Here is a 19141-nt window from a genome sequence, read left to right as displayed (position 1 = left end):
AGATGTGCCAAGAGAGAAGAAAAAGCAATTTTATATAATATACCCCTCTATTAAACATTCTGGTCATACAAGCAAATAGCATGTTAAAGTGTCTACCCCACATTTTAATCATGGCACAAAGGGCATGCTTGTTATCTCTCAGTTTTTCTATCTGTGTGGAACCATAGATGTTTCATTCCCATGGTTTCAATTACCATTATGATGGGGACATTTATGTAGGTAATGTGTGTCTTTTTTAAGTTAGGTGAACATTTCTCAAAAGAAGAAATGCAAATGACCAACAAAGATGTGAAAAAATATTCCACATCCTTAGCTATCATGAAAATGCCAATTGAAACTACACTGCACTTCAAGTACAATCATCAAGAATATAATTAAGGGGTTGGGGTTTTGGCTCATTGGTAGAGCTCTTGCCTAGCACGGGTGAGGCACTGGGTTCAATTCTCAGAACCACATGTAAATAAATAAATAAAATAAAGGTTCATCAACAACTAAAAATTTTTTTAAAAAAAGAATATCATTAATAAATACTGGTGTGAATGTGGGGAGGAAGGAAGACTTATACATTGTAGGTATAATTAATTATAGTACTACCACTATGGACATCAGCATAGAGATTCCTTGATAGACTAGGAATGGAACCACCATGTAACCCAGGTATTCCACTCCTTAGTATTTATCCAAAAAAACTGAAATCTTCATACTATATTGACACATGCATTCCAATATTTATCATTCCTTTTTAAATTGAAATATACATACAACCAATTCTTGTGGGTGTGTGTGTACGCACACGTGCGTGTATGGTGCTGAGATTTGAACTCAGGGCCTCCTGCATGCTAAGCAAGTGCTCTACCACTGAGCTACATCCTCAGTCCCCAAGGCTCATTTAAAAAAAAATTTTGCAATTTTTTTTTTAACATTCTCATTCAAAATTAAATATAAGGTAAGTCAAATTCACCCCACCCAAATATTTAGTGAAAAATGTCCCATTGCTGGCAGGTAGTGGGCCAAAGGAGATGAATGAGGCCTGACCTGTATCACCCTGAATTCATGGCCTATTGGGAGTGGGTGGATGAATATGAAGAAAAACATCCAATTTGAGTATCATTTGAAAAATTCTAAAGTAGAAGCAATTCTTCAGCAAATATTTATTTAGTGCCCACTATGTGCCAGGCCACTGTGGAAGATGCAAGGAATTCAGTCTCATAGAACTCAAGTGCTAATGGGAATATACACAAAGAGATGTGGCCAAAGCAGGAATTGACTTCATCCCGCGGGATCAGAAATGGAGAAGATAGTAATCAAATTGGGTTTAAAAGAAGAAGTAGAATTTCAGAAGATAGAGAAGGAAGAAAAAGGGGATTTCTAAGGAATGGGGGTGGTGACAGGTCAAAGGAAATGAAGCTGGAGGGTTCCTGGGGGCACGTTGCCGGCAGTCTAGAATGCCACGCAGGACAGATATTTCCTGTTCACCAAACAGCCATTTTCTCTCTGCATTTCCTTGTCTTTTTGTTTTACAGGAAAAGACAAGATTAGTGTCACCACTTTAAGTAGAAGTCACATGTATCACTTCTGGACTACAGCATAAAAACAGCAGGTGAGAGTTGCGCTTAGTTTTCCTACCCTGCTCTATGGAGTGACCCGGAGCCCACAGGTCAGCTCCAAGGTGGTAACCTCTTTACCAGTCTGGGTCCACAGGTGCTTGTGTGGCTCACAGGCACTGTATACGTATTCTGATCAAGAAGTAAGCTTTTGTTGTATTAAGGTACTAGGACTGGGGGGTTAATTTGTTAATAAAGTATAACCTGGCTTATGCTGACTAATACACCTGGCTAAGAAATTTATGATTTACCTTGGAGGAAGAGAGTAGCTTGACTTGGTCGATTTGCACTGCTATAACAAAGTACCGTAGACTGGAGGGCTTAACAACAACAGAGATTTATTTATTCCAGTTCCTGAGGCTGGATGTCCCACTTTAGAGTGCCAACTGGGTTCTGATGAGGCCCTCTTCCAGCTTGCAGACTGCTGACTTCTTATTGTACCTTCACGTGGTGAAAAGAGAGGCCGAGAGCTCTTTGGCTTTCTTTCTTTCTTTTTTTTTCTTTTTTCTTTTTTTTTTTGGTGGTACTGGGGATTGAACACAGGGCCTGCTATCCCTGAGCTACATCCATGGTCCTTTTTATTTTTTATTTTGATACTGGGTCTCGCTACATTGCTGAGGCTGGCCTCAGACTCATGAGTCATTGGGATTAGAGCTGTGTAGCACGCAACTCCTTCTTTGGCTTCTTCTTATGAGGGCTCTAATCCCACTCACGAGAGCTCCACTGCATACTAAATTATCTTCCAAAGCTCCCACTTCCAAATGCATTAGGCTTGGGGTTTGAAGATATGAATTTGGGAGGGACACAAACGTTTAGTCCATTGCACGACCCTTGGTAGGTTTCTAGCAAATGACTAATGTTGTCAGATTTGCCAGACGCCTGCCATCCAGATTGCCCCATACGCTTGTAGCAACAATATCATTAACCATCCTGTCTCGGGTTGCGGGGTGGAGCTTAAATTCTGCCCCCACTTTTTATTCCACTTCCTACACTGAGCACAGATGCCCAGAGCTTTCTTGTCACCACTCCACTGGGCCCAGAGCCCCGTTCCTCGCTTTGAGGTTAGAGGTTTTGCTGGGGCACGGTGTAGGTGTGTGTGCCACCTGGAGTAATGGGATAGGTTCATACTGAGGTCGTTTGGCATGGATGGGCATCTCTCCAGCCAGGCAGGCGTCCAGTGAGTTATCAATGCTAAAGGAACGACACAGTCCCCAGCTGCCCACAGAGGAACAATGTGCACAGATGGGTTTGGTGGAGGCAACAGGAAGCTCTCCCTGGTCATGGCTGAGCAATCTGTGACAATGACTCAGGTCTCATCCTGCTCCTTGCTGTCACAGTGTCTCTCAAAGCCTTCCTTCGCTAGCTCCACTCACCAGTCTCAGTTGAGCTTTTTAGTAAACTATCCCAGATGAGCTCCCAGGCTGCCCGGTCCTTGGGAACCCTCCCTTCACTTTCTTCTCCTCCCCAGTCCTCTGACCACCTCCAGAAGTCCTCCTTTCTTCTTTGTGGGCTTCCTCCCTGGCACTTCTTTTTTTCTCCTAATTTTCTGATTTGTTTGTATTAATTGCTGATGATTCAGACTCTAGATTTAATAGGACATCAAGGTTTCTTGTACAACACACACACACACACACACACACACACACAGAAGGATGCAGGAACTAGGAACTCTAAGAGGTTTAAAGAAGGAAGAAAAGACTTCCTTTTCTTGGAGGCTTAGAGGTGCATGCTGGCTTCAAATTGTGTAATACGTGAGGGCGAACGATTGTGTTAGGTAAACAAAGTTCACCATGAGATGGTTCAGCTTCTGTACTAAAACAGTTGTCATTCTTCACACCTCATTACACACGTGATGGCAGACTTGGCTCCCCCAAATGAGATCCCAGCTTACAGCATTTACAGAAAGCAATCCCAGTTCTGAGTTCCGTTCTTATTTAGACCTGGGTTTTTTCTCTTTCCTTTTCTCTCCTTCTCCCTCCAGTGACCCAAACTTCAGCTCTCATGTCCGTTCCAGAATAGGTAGAGTATTATTTAAAATCAGAACTATGTTTTCATCTGAAGAAGGCAACCTCCACTTTATGATAGCTTAACCTTTCTCCTTCACTCTGGATTCTGGTCTTTGGCTTTGCACAACCAAAAGCTACTTAGAAGGTATTTCTTCCCAATGCAAGAGCAATTTTCTCCCAAACATGAATTTTTCCACCAGACCTGTAGCAACAAGCACAGATAGCAAAATCTGTGTGTGTGTCTATGACTGGGGATTGAATCTATGGTTTTGCACATGGTAGGCAGGCACTATACCACGGAGTACTTGCAACCCTTTCATTTTTAATTTTGAGACAGGGTCTTGCTAGGTAGTCTAGGGTGGCCTTGAACTTGCAATCCTCCTGCCTTAGCTTCTTGAAAGCTGGAATTAGAGTTGTTCCCTGACTCTATTATTATTTTGAGTAGGTAATACGTACACGTACATTAAAATTCAAAAGCAATGAAAAGAGAAGCACAGAAAAATCTTTCTGACCCCATCCGCCAGCCACCCAGTTGTCTCCTGAAGAGATCAATATCGATAGGGAACAGATAGATGTGAGTGGTGGGAACATGTGATTAAGGGAATAATTCCATAAACTGGGCACACTGTGCTGACCGCCCCCCCCCCCATGCTTTCTTATTTTCAAAATGCAACTTTCCTGCAGCCCTGCCTGGCTTAAGTCAATAGGCTATGTTCCATTCCTCAGCAACAACCTGTTTTCTGCAGGAGGAATGCAGGCCCAAAATGCCAATAAAAAGTTCACAAGTTACCCCGAAGGAGGGGACTTTTGTGACCCTTACACAGACCAGATCCTGGAACTTGGGGTGATGAAGCTAATTCCCTCTAACTTAAAATCTGTAAGATCGGATTCTATTTAGAACTGGCGCACATGGGCCAAAGTGACCTAGAGTTGTCACGAGCAGTGGGGATTTGAAAGTCCGATATCAGTCAAAAGTCAAGAGATGGACGCGAATAGAACTCTCTAGAAACTTCCCTGGGACTCACCCCCCAATAAAACTGGAGGGTAGGAGGAGTGTGCTCTCCTCATTCACTCTGAGAGAAACCACTCTCTCCCTTGAGAGTATCCCATTTCCTATCCCTTCAAGAAACTCATGCCTGCTTCTCTGAGCAACATGCTTGAAATCTCTGGCATGATCACCAGAACCAACTGAAGGACCGCCAGGCTGCCTCAGCTCTGTGTGGCAAGTCTTTGCCCTGTAACAATATTACCAATTTCTTATATATCGTTCCAAAGTATTTTATGTAAGTGCATGCAAATACATCTATATCCCCTCTTATTGTTTTTAAAACACATGCTGGTATTCAGATACATTATTTGCACATTATTTTTCACTTAAAACTATAGCTAACTCTCGGGAATGCTCCCATGTAGCCTCACTAAGTCTTTCCTCATTCCTCGTTTACAATGTATTGGTATACCAGTGTAGGTGTGCATCAGGATTTATTTAAATAATCCTCTACTAGTTCACAGGTAGGGGATTTCCAATTTTTTGTTACTATACACAACACTTAAATGACCTTGTAGATAAGCCATTTTGACATTTTTAGAAAAAAAAAAAAATCCTGGAGGTGAAATCGCTGGGTCAAAGAGAACGAAAGATGTTTCAAATTGTCTTTTTCTTTGCTTGTCCCAATTTACACTCATATTAGCCTTTAAGAAATTCTGTTTTCCCATATAACACTCTATGTGTGTTTCTAGAAAAATCCTCTGGGACCAAGTGGGAATTGATTAGAGGGAGAGGACCTGAAGATACCTAGGAGAGAGAGAGTGTGCTATAGGTAAAGAGAGTCTGGGGAACACTCACTCTTTTGGGGGGGGGGGTCAAAGAAGGCTTTCTGGAAGGGGAGATTTTTCAATTGGGTCTTAAAGAATCCGGAGCTCACGAAGCAGGAAGGGGCACTATGTGGCTGTGCTGGCACTTCTTGGGAGTTTAAACTGAAGAGGTAAATTTTTGAGAAGAAAAAGTTTTGTGCCGTAGGGTGTACTTTGCAGAATTACATAAGAGTTAAGGAATAGGAACTCATTTGGTAACAGTTAACTAATCATGATACATGAACTCCATGGAAGAGGAAAGTATGACAGCAACAATAAGAAAAGTAATAACAGCAGCTACCATTTATTAAGAGTTGTTTTGTGTCAGGCACTAGGTTAAATATTACATGTGCATTTTGTAGAACTCATTTTAATCCTTATACCAACTCTCCACATATGGCACTGTGATTTCCAGTTTGCAGATGAGAAAACTGAGAATCAAATATGATAAGGAGGGCTGGGGATATAGCTCAGTTGGTTGAGTGCTTGCCTTGCAAGCACAAGGCCCTGGGTTCAAATCCCCAGTACCGCAAAAAAAAAAAAAAAAGATGATAAGGAATTTGCAGAACCACGATTCTAGAAAGATGCATGACCACCAAAGCCTGCCCTCTCACCAACTGGAACAGCCCCTCCCATTAGCTCATTGAACTCTCGTGAGCTCAGAGGGAGGCGTTGGTGGTGAACCTGATTACAAAGCTGAGAAAGCTGAGGCCTAATTTGAATGACTTGTCCAGAGGAATATAAAGAATAGGCAGCAACATGGAAAAATACTTGCTAAATAATGTATTGAGGAGAAAACACTATGTGTATAATTATTTAGATATGATGACTACTACTATATAAAAAGAGAAATATCTATGGGTGTGCTGCATATCCATCTGAAATATTCTAGAGCAGCCTTAGGTATGATTGCTGACAGTCAGGTGCTGTACTCTGATTTGGGGAAACTGGGAGAGATATGGCTACTTTACTTAAGCTAAAGACTATTTTGAAAACACTTCAATCGCTATGGTGTTTTGTTTTAATATGAAACAGAAAAACTAAGAAGTGATATCTGATACAAATCTAGGAGATTAAGGGAGCAGACATTTTGAGAAGGTATCTTAGCCTTACTAATTAATGTAAATTGATATCAACATCTTGCCTAGTCATTAAAAGGCTACTCCAGTCATTGGATTTCGGTGGTGATTGTTTTTTAAAGGTTGACCTGGTCCAACTCCATTATAAGTTGTTTTCCCCCTGACAACAGTACAAGTGAGCAGAATAAAAAAAAAAAAAAAGACATATTTATTTCAAATAGTGGAAGTAAAATTATCAATTGGTTGTTTCTGTAAGGTTATTTGGAATTCCTTCATTTGATCCTCTTTTATTCCTGCTTTATGTTAGTTTTCTTTCTAATCCATTTCATCCATCCATCAGCCATTCACTAGTGTCTATAATATGCCACGTTCTGTGCTGGGCACTGGAAGCATAATAGTGAACAAGACTTGGTCCCTGTCTGTTGGGGGTCCACTGGCAGAGCTAGAAACAAACAGATAATTCTCACATACTGTGATAATTCAGTGTGTGTTGAGGGTTTGCTCTGTCCAGAGTACGGTGCTAAGCACTGTCACAGGCAGTGAAGAAAGAGATATCTGGCCCTGTTCTCAGGAAGCTCACAGCCTAGTGAAGAGACAGAAAACCCAATAACTAACCATTACAAGTAACCATCACTCGTGAGGGAATGACAGAGTTCTGGGATGAAGACTAATAGGACAGGGAGCCCATCTCAGCACGGTAGTGCACGGAAGGCACGAGAAGGAAGCTGAGGACACAGACAGGCAGCCAATACCCTCTGGAGGAGTGGGTGAAAGCTTTCCAAGGAGTCAGGGGGAAATGTCATGGTGGGTTATCCCAAGAAAGAGAGAGCTGGGGTTCAGAGGCTTAGAGGCATCAGGGTGCCAGGAAGCACGACTTTCCCGGGGACTGGTAAGTCAGGAGCGGAGGGGTACAGGGTTCAGGCGGGAATTGGGTGAGATGAAGCTGGAGTTTGTCTAGATAGAGGTAAAATGTAGAACTTATCAAACCCCAGCCCTGGGCACTCAAGGGTCCCAGAGTCTTTTCTTCGTTCTCATTAAGTCAGACTTCATCGATTGTATTTTATGCTATGATGAAGATGTATGCTTTAAGAGAAGTGTCGCAGGCTGCCCACTGACAGTTTACAGATTTAAGTGATTTTCTTTTTCAGTTCTAGAGAAAAAATGGCTTTAAAATCCTGTTGGTGTACTTTGCCTTTAACTGCCTAAGGGTTGCATTTCATCTCTTAGGGGGGACATGGGGGCATCTGGAGTAAAGAAGAGGGTGGTCAGAGTCCCTGAGGCAGCATATAAAAACAAATTTTGATACAGGGCTTCAGGCTGACTCGAACCTTGGAGAATGGCTATGTGAGAAACCAAGCACAGGTCTGGACTAAGCAAAGAGGGAGCTGGACCACTGAGCCCCCTGGCATCTGCCCAGTCACCTGGATCTGCAGGGTCACCTGTCTGAGGTCAAGGTCAAAGCAGCAAAACTGCACAAGAAGAAGGGAAACGCTGTAGCTTGCCTACTTGGTGTGGGCAGTGGGCTGACCCCCTCCCTGCTAGGGCCTGTTCAGACCCAGTTTGGGGAACACCAGGCGGAGGCAGAAAGTTCCATGTGGGGAACATCGCGCTTCTTGCTAATCAGATACTAGGTTTCTCAAGTCCAGTGACTTCCATTTGAGAAAAAAATGAAGTACTTGATGTGCACAGTGAGTTTCTTACAAGTTACGGGTATAAAATAAGACAATCAAGAAACAAATAACTCAATCAATAAATGGGCTAAGGAACTGACCAGACACTTCCCAGGAGATATACAATTGATCAACAAATATATGAAAAAATGTTCAACTTCTCTTGCAATTAGAGAAATGCAAATCAAAACTACTCTAAGATTTCATCTCACTTCAATCAGAATGGCAATTATCAAGGATACAAGCAACAATAAATGTTGGCCAGGATGTGGGGAAAAAGGTACACTCATACATTGCTGATGGGAATGCAAAATGGTGCAACCACTATGGAAAGCAGTATGGAGAGTCCTCAGAAAACTTGGAATGGAACTTGGAATTGACCCAGTTATCCCACTCCTTGGTTTATACCCAAAGGACTTAAAATCAGCCTACTACTGTGACACAGTCACATCAATGCTTATAGCAGCTTAATTCACCATAGCTAAAACATGGAACCAACCTAGATGCCCTTCGACAGATGAATGGATAAAGAAAATGTAGTATATATATACGATGGAATACTACTCAGCTTCAAAGAAGAATGAAATTATGGCATTTGTTGGTAAATGGATGGAGCTAGAGAATATCATGCTAAGTGAAATAAGCCAAACCCCAAAAAGCACAGACCAAATGTTTTCTCTGATATGTGGATGCTAATTCACAATAAGAGGTGGGGCAGGATAGGGAAGAATAAAATTACTTTAGATTAGGTAGAGGGGAGGAGGAGGGGGAGGGGGAGGGGGAGGGGGAAGGGGCATGGGGGGAGGGGCATGGGGGTAGGAAGGATTGTAGAGTGAAACAGACATTATTACCTCATGTATATATATATATATATATATATATATATATATATGACTGCATGACTGATATGATCCTGCAATATGTATAATCAGAAAAATGAGAGACTACACTCCATTTATGTATGATCTATCAAAATGTATAAATGCATTCTACTGTCATGTACAACAAATTAGAATAAAAAAAAAATAGTTTAAAAAAAAAAAAAGAGTGACTTACCCTAAGGGCTAAGGATTATCTGATCAGTTTATCTGATCTTTTGAAACAAATGCCCTCTGGCTGTCCTTGTGTCCAGAACCCAGTTTGGGGCCAGTGCAGCACTACCGGAGTCTGGCAACACTCCTGGTCCTTGAAGCCAGGTACGATCTTGCTTAAGGGTAGTTTCTTTCAGTATTCCAGTTTGCAGAGGAGACCAGGGAGGTCCAGGGAAGTGAATGACTTCCCCAGGTCACTAACAAGACGGAGGCAGGAGAGTGGAGCTCCAGCAGCCCTCCTCCAGCAAGGCTACTTGGATTCCAACAAAGTGCTGTGACTGCCGAAGTCATGGGTCAGAGAGAATAAGGAGATGGGGGGAGAGGAAAAAAAAAGGGGGAAAAGAAATAGAGAAGCACGAATAAAAGGGGGGGGGGAGGGAAGGGAGGAGAAGGAAATTCGGGGGAATGAAGGAGATCAACTTTTGAATAAAGGCTTAATCCCATCAGCTGTCTTTTTTTTTTTTTTTTTTTATAAAAGTTTTTCCAAATTTCAAAGAAGGTACTTCATTGCTGGCCTGACAGCACCAAGACACAGAACCACATTTGAAAAGCCCTTTGTTCCGCGTGGTGATAATATAACTCTGTAAATGGTGTAGACCAGTGTACAAAGTACCACCCCTCCCCCCGACCACTGGTGACCTGCGGGGACAGCTGAATGCCTTCTGGTGCCCTGAGCCCAGAAGAGTAGGGTTGGCCTTTCAGAAACAGCTGGCCTGATTCATCTAGAACAAAAGCCAGCTCTTCCTGCTAAATCCCTGGCAGGCACAGGCTGTGAGGCCAGCGGGCCCCTGTGCCCCTCTGCAGGAAATGTCTTCTTGATCCAGCTCCAATGGTGTCAGTCTTCTGCCTTCGGCAGCTTCCTACTGCCCATTCCCCTGCTTGGCATGCTCCCAGCCCCACACAGGAGGCGGTGCCTCTGAAGGAAATCTGAGTTCTAGTCCCAGCCCTGCCATTTCACAGCCAGGCAACGGAAACTGAGCAAAGTGAGGCAAAATCACTGAGCCTCCAGCTGTGAAGTGGGACTGTGAAATTTGTTGTTAGGTTTGAAGGAGATAGTACCCAGAGCAGGCACCCATGAGTACAGGTGCTCTGGATGCATCCTGCTGCCTGGCTTGGTCCGTAACTCAGCCCCTGTCCCTTGCAATTCCACAGGCTGGCACAAGCCTACCCACCTTAAACACCTCCCTGCCTTTCTCTAGGGGGTTCCCCTAATGACACCAGTGGCTATTTACAGAGCCCCTCTCTGCCCAGACATTGGCATAGATAATTTCATTTTAATTCCCCCACAACTCTTAGAGCCAACACTATTATCAGAAGAAACCAAAGCACAGAGAGGTTGAGTGATTCGGGGTGTCCACCAATGCCTACAAGAACAGAAACAACACCTCATCAAAGATTTTTAGTGTGTGTGTGTGTGTGTGTGTGTGTGTGTGTGTGTTTAAGGAATTTTATGAACTATGCCTGTGTGCGTGCATGAGTGCTAGGATTGAAATCAGGGGTCCTTTACCACTGAGCTACTTATTTTTTATTTTGAGACAGGATCTCCCTAAGTTGTTAAGGGTCTTGCTAAGTTGCTGAGGCTGGTCTCACACTTGTGATCCTCCTGCCTCAGTCTTCTGTGTGTGCCTGGCATGAATTATTTTCTATTTCTAAAGCATGGCACCTTCTAACCTCTTTTAAAATAGTTCTATATTTTTTAAACACTTCCAAATACTTTCCATATAAGGAAACAGTGAGTAGGGGCAGAGTATAGCTAAGTGGTAGAGTGCAGTGCTTAGCATGTAGGAGGTCCTGGGTTCATGTCCCAGCAGAGAGAGAGCAAGAGCGAGAGAGAACGGTAAGTTGTTATCAATACTTGCCTAAAGTAGACAGGAAGAGGCCAACATCAGGACCTAACACTGTTGAGAAATAATTCCTGATCCTGTACAGGAAGCACAGAAAAGAACTTATCTTGCCATTGGCCTTCTTCACTTTGGCTATAAAAAGAATTTGTGCTTTGGAGACAGATCTGGATTCAAATCCTGTTCTATCATTATGGAAGCTGAAGCAGGTTACTTATCTTTTCTGAGCCTGCTTTCTGATTTGAAACATGGACGATAACAATGCCTGACTTGGTAGTTACAAGGTTTAATTGAAGTAATAAAGTGGCCAGCACAGAGAAAGCACTCAAAATAGAGTCGTTATAATTGTGCTTCTGGTTATTATTATAATAAATGCCACTGTTGTAGGGTCAGCTGTATGGAGCCGGGGGCAGCAGTTGTAAGCTCAGCAGAAGGAGGAAGAACATCTGGCACTTGGGGATCTTCCTTGAAAATCTAACCTGGGAGGTGGGCCGGCTGAGAGATCTGCTGTGTAACGATCAGTGACCTTTGCTGATGCCCATTCTGCATGGCATCTTTCTGGCATTTATGGGGCATAATTAGAGTCATGCTGCTGGGAGTCCAATGATGCGGAAATCCATAAACTTTAGACCTTAGGACTGAGTCTACAGTGTTTGTATGAAACTCAGAGTTTAAAATTCTCATTAAAATTAAAGGACAGGGCCGGGGTGTAGCTCAGTGGTGGATCGTATGCTTAGCATTCATGGGGCCTGGGGTTCCATCCCCAGCACCCAAAACGACAGCCACCAAAATACAAAGGAACAAACACATTCCTGCTGAGGGCACTTGGGAAACATTTGGATTGAAGCCCTTGCAACCCACTCTTGAGTCCTCTGTAAGTGTCCCAAATGCCTCTATCTGACCAAACTCATCTCATTCACTAATTAATCCAATAAAAATGTTGCTAAGCATGAGTTCTGTGCCAGGCACTATTTTGTCACGGGATTATATTGGAAAACCAAATCAAGCAAATACACTTTCTCTTTGCACTGAGCTCCCCGTGTAATGAGGCAATGAACCCATAAACAATCTGAATGCAGAGAGCTGAGCAGGGATGGCGGGGGCCCGAGGGGGACCCAGGGCATGGGCAAATGGTGTTCTGGGAAATGTTAAATAATGGGCTTACAGATTTCACTGATTTCTGTGGTATAACTATTCCTACCTTGGCTGGTTTCAGACCACCAACATGATGTCATTGGAGTCGGGAAGAGATGTGCCAGAGTACGCAGTCAAATATAGTATTTCTTCCATCTAGATAAATCACTAAAATAAACTTAAGAGCATAGATTGTCATGAAGCATAGTAAAATTATTGCGAAGCTACGCTTTGAGAATTACCGTTATAATTTATTTAATTATAAGTTTATATGAATCTTCACTGAAGACTGTGATTACCAGTTGGTGTAAAAATTCCTGGAGATTTAATAATCAGCTCTTGTGACTTAGCAGCAGCTGACTCTAGCACACCAACAAAGTGGATCCAGGCTGGAACAAAACACAATCTCTCCCCAACCCCAGTCCTCCCTGCCCTGCATTGCTCCAACCTCCACACTCTTGCTTATTCTGTGCCTTAGCAGAAGATTCTGTCCCTTTCCTTACCTCATTCCTACCCTTCCATCCTTTAAAGGTGACTGAGGCCTCCTACCTAGCGAAGCCATTTTCTCTGCCAGCTCTTCCCCATGTTTTCTCTGGGAATTGGGCCCCTCCATCCACAGCAGAGGGAATAACCAGGTTTGGGCAGTATGACCCGTGGCGACTTTTTAACTGAAATAAAGAGTAGTCATCTAACCCAGGTTAGAATGTGGACCACAAATAAAGATTGCATCTCCCTGCTAGTCAGTGCTACTTTGTGGAAAGCAGGGATGCTTGTGTGACACGAGGCAGAGGCATGAAGTGGTGGGCAGAGAGGGAAGATGGGGTGAGGGTATGTTCTGAGTTCTCCTTAGTCCTCAGGCCCCTCTGTGGTCTAACCTGGAAGCCCAGCAGCATCCCTGCCCTGCCGTCCATGGGGTGTTCCCGGTCTCCAGAGAGTACTCCTTCAAGTCATCCCTTGACGAGATCCATGTCTTGGTTCTGTTTCTAGGAATCTGCTATAAGCCACTAGATGATCAGCAAATACATCTTCTAATAACTTATTTTTAGTTAGCTCTCAGATAAATTGACAATCAAAAGAACCCCACTGACCCAGAGGTCTTCCCTGGTCAGTCCAGCCTTCTGTGAGGTTCTTGCTGCCTTTCTCTGTGAAAATCATAGAAGACGGTTACTTCAACAGCACAGCCTTGGCCTTCAGAGATGACCCATCCTCACAGGTCCAGCTAATTAACCACAGTTGTCACGTCCAAGTTCCAGTTCCAAATTCTGATAATCCAGTTTGGTTGAGGTGTCCACTACTAATGCTGTCGACAGTGTTGCAGGGGATGGAGGTAATTGTACAAACATGGGCACCCAGTGAGAGCTGTCCCCACGAGTGGGAAGAGGTGTTCTCAAGGAGGGCAGGCACCCCGATTGCTTCCTGCATGTGGTCTTCATTTCTCCCATCCTCACTCTGGGGAAGAGGTGGTCTTTTGGCAAAAGAATATATCCAACTTCTTTATCAGAGGAGATTCATATCAGCAAGACATTCACTCTGAGGTGAGGATCCAGATAAATAGTCCTGACTGATATCTAGATCCAAGGAGTCTGGAAAGGAATGAGGACAGGGCACCCAGACAAAGGGGACTTTTAGGCACCCATACAAAGCAGACGTGACCCTGAAGGAACAGGCTGACCAGCTGTGAAACACGTGTTAATGCATAAAGCAAAGCGTGGGGAACTGCTTGACCCTCCTAAATGAGTAGTGGTATCATCACCATTGTCGTCCTTATTATTTTTCATCATTTGGTGATAGATCGCCTGAGCCTATGTGCCTCTCCAGCCACCAAATGGAAAAATCACAGGATTATGGGTATAAGTTCCTCTGCTCTCTTGGTCTCAATTTCCCCATTTCCAAAATGAAGGATTGGGCCAGATGTTCCCCAGTGCTTTCTCCATCCTGATACGATATTTTCCATCTCCATACAGGCACAGATTCAGAGGTCCGCCTCCCATAGTCTCAGAGGAGTTTCTGGGGTTTAGAAATGATATGATATGTTAGATAATTCCAAGGTATGTGTATGCCGGAGCTTGTGATCAAAGAGCTCAGAGTCAAGCAGCCTGTGTTTCTGCCTTCTTCCTCCCTGGCTCCACTGTGAGCCACAGAGAGCTCTAGAAAAATCAGAGTGGTAGAGAGGGTGTGAACCTCCCTGGGGGTGGGCACCTTGCTTCTGTTCTCAGAGAAAGTAGAACTGGGCAGTTGCTCAAGACAGCAAGCGTGGCAGAGTGTGACATTGGACATTGAGCAAAGGAGCTGGGGCCAAGGATTCTTGCACAGAGGACCACACTGCACAGTATCCAGAGAGTTACTTAACCCTCTGTGGCTTGGCCTCCTCATCTGAAAAATGCACGCGGTAATGCAAACCTTGAGAGGCAGGCAGGGGTGGGGAGAATGAAAGTGGCAACGAGCAGGAAGCCTGGAGCCTGGTGCGAAGCACTGAAGAAGCGGAGGCTGTGATCTCTGCTGTTGTACAAAGAGAGTTGGGCAGGAGGAAGAGCCAGGAGGGATTCCCCAGGCCCTGAGGCTCCCCAGGCTGCTTCTCAATGGAAAAACCAGGAAGGGAGTTCTGCACTGGCACCTTCTCTGCCATTTGAACACCACCAGCCTTTCCTGCTCTGATTCCTGGCACCCAGCAATTATTGACTCTGGTCCATTTTATCTTGCATCAGAGGGAGTTTTGCTCTGGTCCAACATGGTGCTGCTGCCAGCAATTAGGCTGGGAATGGACATCTCAGTCATATGGTCCAGTCCTCTGTTTGGTACATGAGTTCTCCCAAATTAGAGTCATGGAGCACCTGCAAGAGACCTGGGAACTCATATCTGTACTGGGACTGTTGGGAGACTGTCCTATCCCCTGCTCCATTATAAATGACTGTTTCTCAAATGCATGTGTGATACTGTTGTGATAAATGAAATCTTTGATTTTTGTAAAAGTGACCTTGCACTCATCTCTCTGGCCAGTGTGGATTTTCCCAATCAACTAAGATAGTATGCACCATCACATTACTGAGCACGTCCATTTATGGAGAACTCCGCACTTGCCACTGTGCTGAAATCTTTCTCCCACTGAGTCTTCCCAATGCCCCATAAAGAGGCAAGTAATTGTGCCCATTTCACAAACGAGTAAACTGCGCCCTAGATATATTAACTCAGTTGCCTAGAGTTACAGGACCAGCAGATGCCAAGGGTTCCAACTCTTGACTTCTGACTCCAAAGTTCCAACTTACTGTTTTCATTTTAGGACAGGGATGCACGTGGCGTTTCTTGGTTCTTCATTCTGGATAAAGATGGGAACGATTCCCCTTTATTCCCTTCTGCGGGTCTAGCTGCTCTTTGCACATCTCCCCTACTTTTGTGGGGAGCCCATTTCACCATCAGAGGGCTTTGGCGCCTGAAGTCGGTCCTGGGCTGAAATCTGTCCCCGCTGGTCCCAGCTGAGCACTGCACGCTGCCCACCCCCACTGAGTTCTTTGGCCCGAACCCAGTTCCAGAGCTGTTCGGGTGTCCCCCGACCCGTAGGCCCCTTCAGACCACCCTTCCAAGTTCCGGATCTCAGTTTCCTCCCGTGTAAAGCAAGGAGCTTGCTGCCTTCCTGCAGGGCATAGTGAGGGGTTTCATAAAGTGAAACACAGAGCACTGGACGAACGCCAGCCAGGATCCAGAGACTCTCTCCTCCCTGCTGCCTACCGGAGGGGCTGATGCTCCTCCCCCCACCGTGGCGGGTCTGGCCGCCCCGCCCCGAGGGCGGCTCCCGCCCGCGCCCTGCCCACCCCAGCTGCTCGCGCCGCAGCGCCCCCGCCCCGCCGCCCGGAACCAGCTGAGCACAGCTGGACCCAGCAGCCGCCGTCGCCAGCGCCACAGTAGCAGGTAGGGGTGACCCCCCGGGCACCGGAGACCGTGGGATGATCTGAGTCTCTCCTCTTCCTCTTCTCCCACTCCCAGCTTGCGCGCGCCTGGAACTCGACCCGGCCGCGGGACATCGCTGGAGAAGGGCTTCCTTGCCCACTTTGGGGGGTCTTCCAGGGGAGCAAAGAATGTGGACCCGGGGCTGGGCAGGATCGGAGGGGCCCGGGACTCCACCTACAGGCCCCGCTGTGCTGCAAGCCCCAGAGCTAACCTTGCCCCGCCCCCGCGAGTGGGGGAACTGGGCCCGGGTCTCCCTTGCACTTAGGGTGTTGGACCAAGAAGGCAGGTGACTGCCCGCCGGCGATCTGGGCGGTGGCTTCTCTGAGGAGTCTGCGCAGCGGATCCTCCACTCCTGGGTAACACCTTTGCCTACTCTCCCTGGCGATGGGGGCCTCCCCCTCCTTCCTCTTTCTGGTACCAGGACTGTTAGAAAGTTCTTCCTTGTACTGGGCTGAAATCTGCATGCGACTATTACCTGTAGGCGCTGTCTCCTCCCAGGCTGTGCAGTGTGCGTTATCTTGCCCGACGCACGCGCAAACTTCTTTCAGAGTTGAAGACAGAGATTGGAACCCCTTCTCGCACGGCTCCCATCTCTTCTCAGGTCCACTCTCCCCACAACCTAAGTTCAGCGACTTCCCTCTGTCCTGTGCATGCTAGCTGCCCTCGGCAGTGCCCAGGGAGAGCCCCAGTCCTGGGAACTCTGAGGACTGGGGTGTGGGTGAGGAGGTGTTGGCTTTCTCTGTAGCCCCTCTGCTCAGACATCCATTTCTATTCTGCCTTCGCACCCTCTGCAGAGCAGAGGGGAGACCTTTAAAACGCCCAGCCCTCATCCCTGGCTGTCCCGGGGATAGAGCTGGCTACGTGGAAGGCGGGGCCTCTGGGGAGGTGCCTCTCTCGCTTTTGTTTGGCTTCTAGTACTTTTCAAAGACTTAATCCTGTATGTCCTGTTCTCCCAGGAACACATTTCTGATCAGGGCACCAGGACCTCCCGCCCTTTGCCCTTTATACTGATCATAGCTCGTTGGAATCTCACCCCCATCCCCTTTCCACAGTGAGAAAACTCTAGGGCCCGAGTTCGTGGGGCTCTTAGTCACTAGTAAGGCAGCAGTGCTAGGACCCGGTTCCAATCTGCCCTTTGCTAACTCCTGGCTGGTGGGACTCTCGGCTCTTTCTCCGCCTTCCATTCACTGAAGGACCCAACCCAGCCGCCACATAGCCTTGGGGTGCTGGCTGATTTTTCTTGGGGGATATTAAGGGTAAGTGACTTGGGACAGAGGAGGAAGGATGGGAAGAGGCACAATTGGCATCCAGCTGCTTTGAAGCTGCATTTTCCTCTCTGGGGCCTCCCTATTTATAAATGCTTAGAGAAATTGTAAGCAGCTGGGGGAACTTGGTTTGTCGCTTGGGTGAGTTATGTAGACGCAAAGGTTTCCGTGTGAACCAGGGAAGGGAACTTTACTCCAGAATTTTCCATAGTCTTTTTATTGTGGAATAACTAACATGATCCCAGGGGGATCAGGATGGTTAGCCTGTCATGGCATTTCCTTCCTTCTTTTCTTCCCCATCGTATTACCGTTCTGGGGCCCAGGAACTTAAGGAGGACAAAGCTTCTCTGTCCTCAAGGTACTTCCCATCTACAGCGGTCCGCACAGCTGTGCCATACTGAGATCAGCTTCAGCTTGTGAGATGGGTGACTAATTCTGGGTGAACCAGATCTCAGAAGTGAGTAGTTATTTACTAGGACAAAAATGAATCCTGAGAAAAGCTATTCTAAGAAGCAGGGACGGTTTGTGCAAAAGCACTGAGGTTTTCTGAGCAATCCTTGTGGCTACAATGGACAGTGGGAGGAATGTGGAGTGGGGATTGTAAATGAAGATGGAGCTGAATTATAAACTAAGGACTTGGACTTAATTCTGAAGACAGAAACTGACAAAGGTTTCAATCAGAACAGTGATAAAAACTCTCATTTATCTGATGGCTGGTATAGGGAGTGCAATGGTGGAGGCAGGGAGACCTAGAGGAAGCTTTCCCTGGTCCAGGTGGAAGGGCGGGCAGGTCTGAACCAGAGCAGTGCCTATGGGATATAGATCAGAGTGGCAGATTCTGGAAGCCCAACTGAAGGTCTCAGACAGAACCTGCCACACATTTCATCTAAAAACAGATAGCAACTGGAAAAAGCGAGCCAGGTAAAGCTGCTATGTTATTTTCAGTATTTTTTTTTTTCTTCTTCTTTGTTAGTTTTAAAACAAGAAAAAAAAATTGTTAAGATTTAAAAATAGAGAAGCGTTCAGACACAACTTTGTCCCTCCAAATCCTCCTCTCCTCAGAGGTGGCCACTGTTAAGAGTGGTGTTCCCGCTTCGCCAGACTGTTACAAGCAAGAGCTGTTGACCAAAGACCTTCAAGTTTCTTAGCCATGCAGTGCCATGAGGGCAGTTTGGGTCTTCCGTGACACGTGTCCAGATCATAGAGATGACTTCTGCTGAGGTACTGTCTCTGCTTCTTCTTCTTCTTTTTTTTTTTTTCTTTCTTTTTCTTTCAAGATATGTTTAAGGCCTGTGTCTGCAGTTTCCGAGTGTGTATTTTTGCTTACTAGAGACCACCTGCATGAGGCGAGTTAGAAGTACTGGCTTAGGAGTACAGTCGCAGTCCTAGTTCTTCTAGGTGGCCTTGGGCAAGTTCCGTCATTGTGAGCCTCAGTTCCTTGTCGGTAATGTGGAAGGATTTTGGTCTGCATGGTGATGATGATCATCGTCAAAAGTTACCTTTTAATATACCAAACACTGGAACATTAATTAGTTCATTGACTCCTCATAACTGTTCCTCTGGGGCAGATATGATACTCCCTTTTACAATGAAGAAACTGAGGCTTCCAGAGGTTACATAACTTGCCTCAGGTTGTGTGGCTATTTAAGGAGATG

At 45.6% G+C, this 19141-nt stretch overlaps 1 protein-coding gene and 1 non-coding gene across 2 annotated transcripts in view; one reads left to right on the top strand and one right to left on the bottom strand.

Moving 5' to 3' along the window:
* Positions 1-800: 800 nt before the first annotated feature.
* On the bottom strand, positions 801-873 carry Trnaa-agc (transfer RNA alanine (anticodon AGC)). The gene has a single exon. It is a non-coding gene; the product is annotated as a tRNA-Ala (tRNA).
* Positions 874-16133: 15260 nt separating this feature from the next.
* The window catches only part of Gsn (gelsolin), a 54211-nt gene continuing 51203 nt past the window's right edge, over positions 16134-19141 (top strand). Inside the window, exon 1 of the mRNA XM_047524176.1 lies at positions 16134-16182. The gene's annotated coding sequence lies outside the window, so the exon portion shown is untranslated. The remainder of the gene's footprint in view (positions 16183-19141) is intronic.

This window comes from Sciurus carolinensis, chromosome 14 (genome assembly GCF_902686445.1).
Source record: "Sciurus carolinensis chromosome 14, mSciCar1.2, whole genome shotgun sequence".
Lineage (NCBI taxonomy): Eukaryota > Metazoa > Chordata > Mammalia > Rodentia > Sciuridae > Sciurus > Sciurus carolinensis.
The sequence above is the reverse complement of the archived record's forward strand: the minus strand, read 5'-3'. Positions and strand labels throughout refer to the sequence as shown.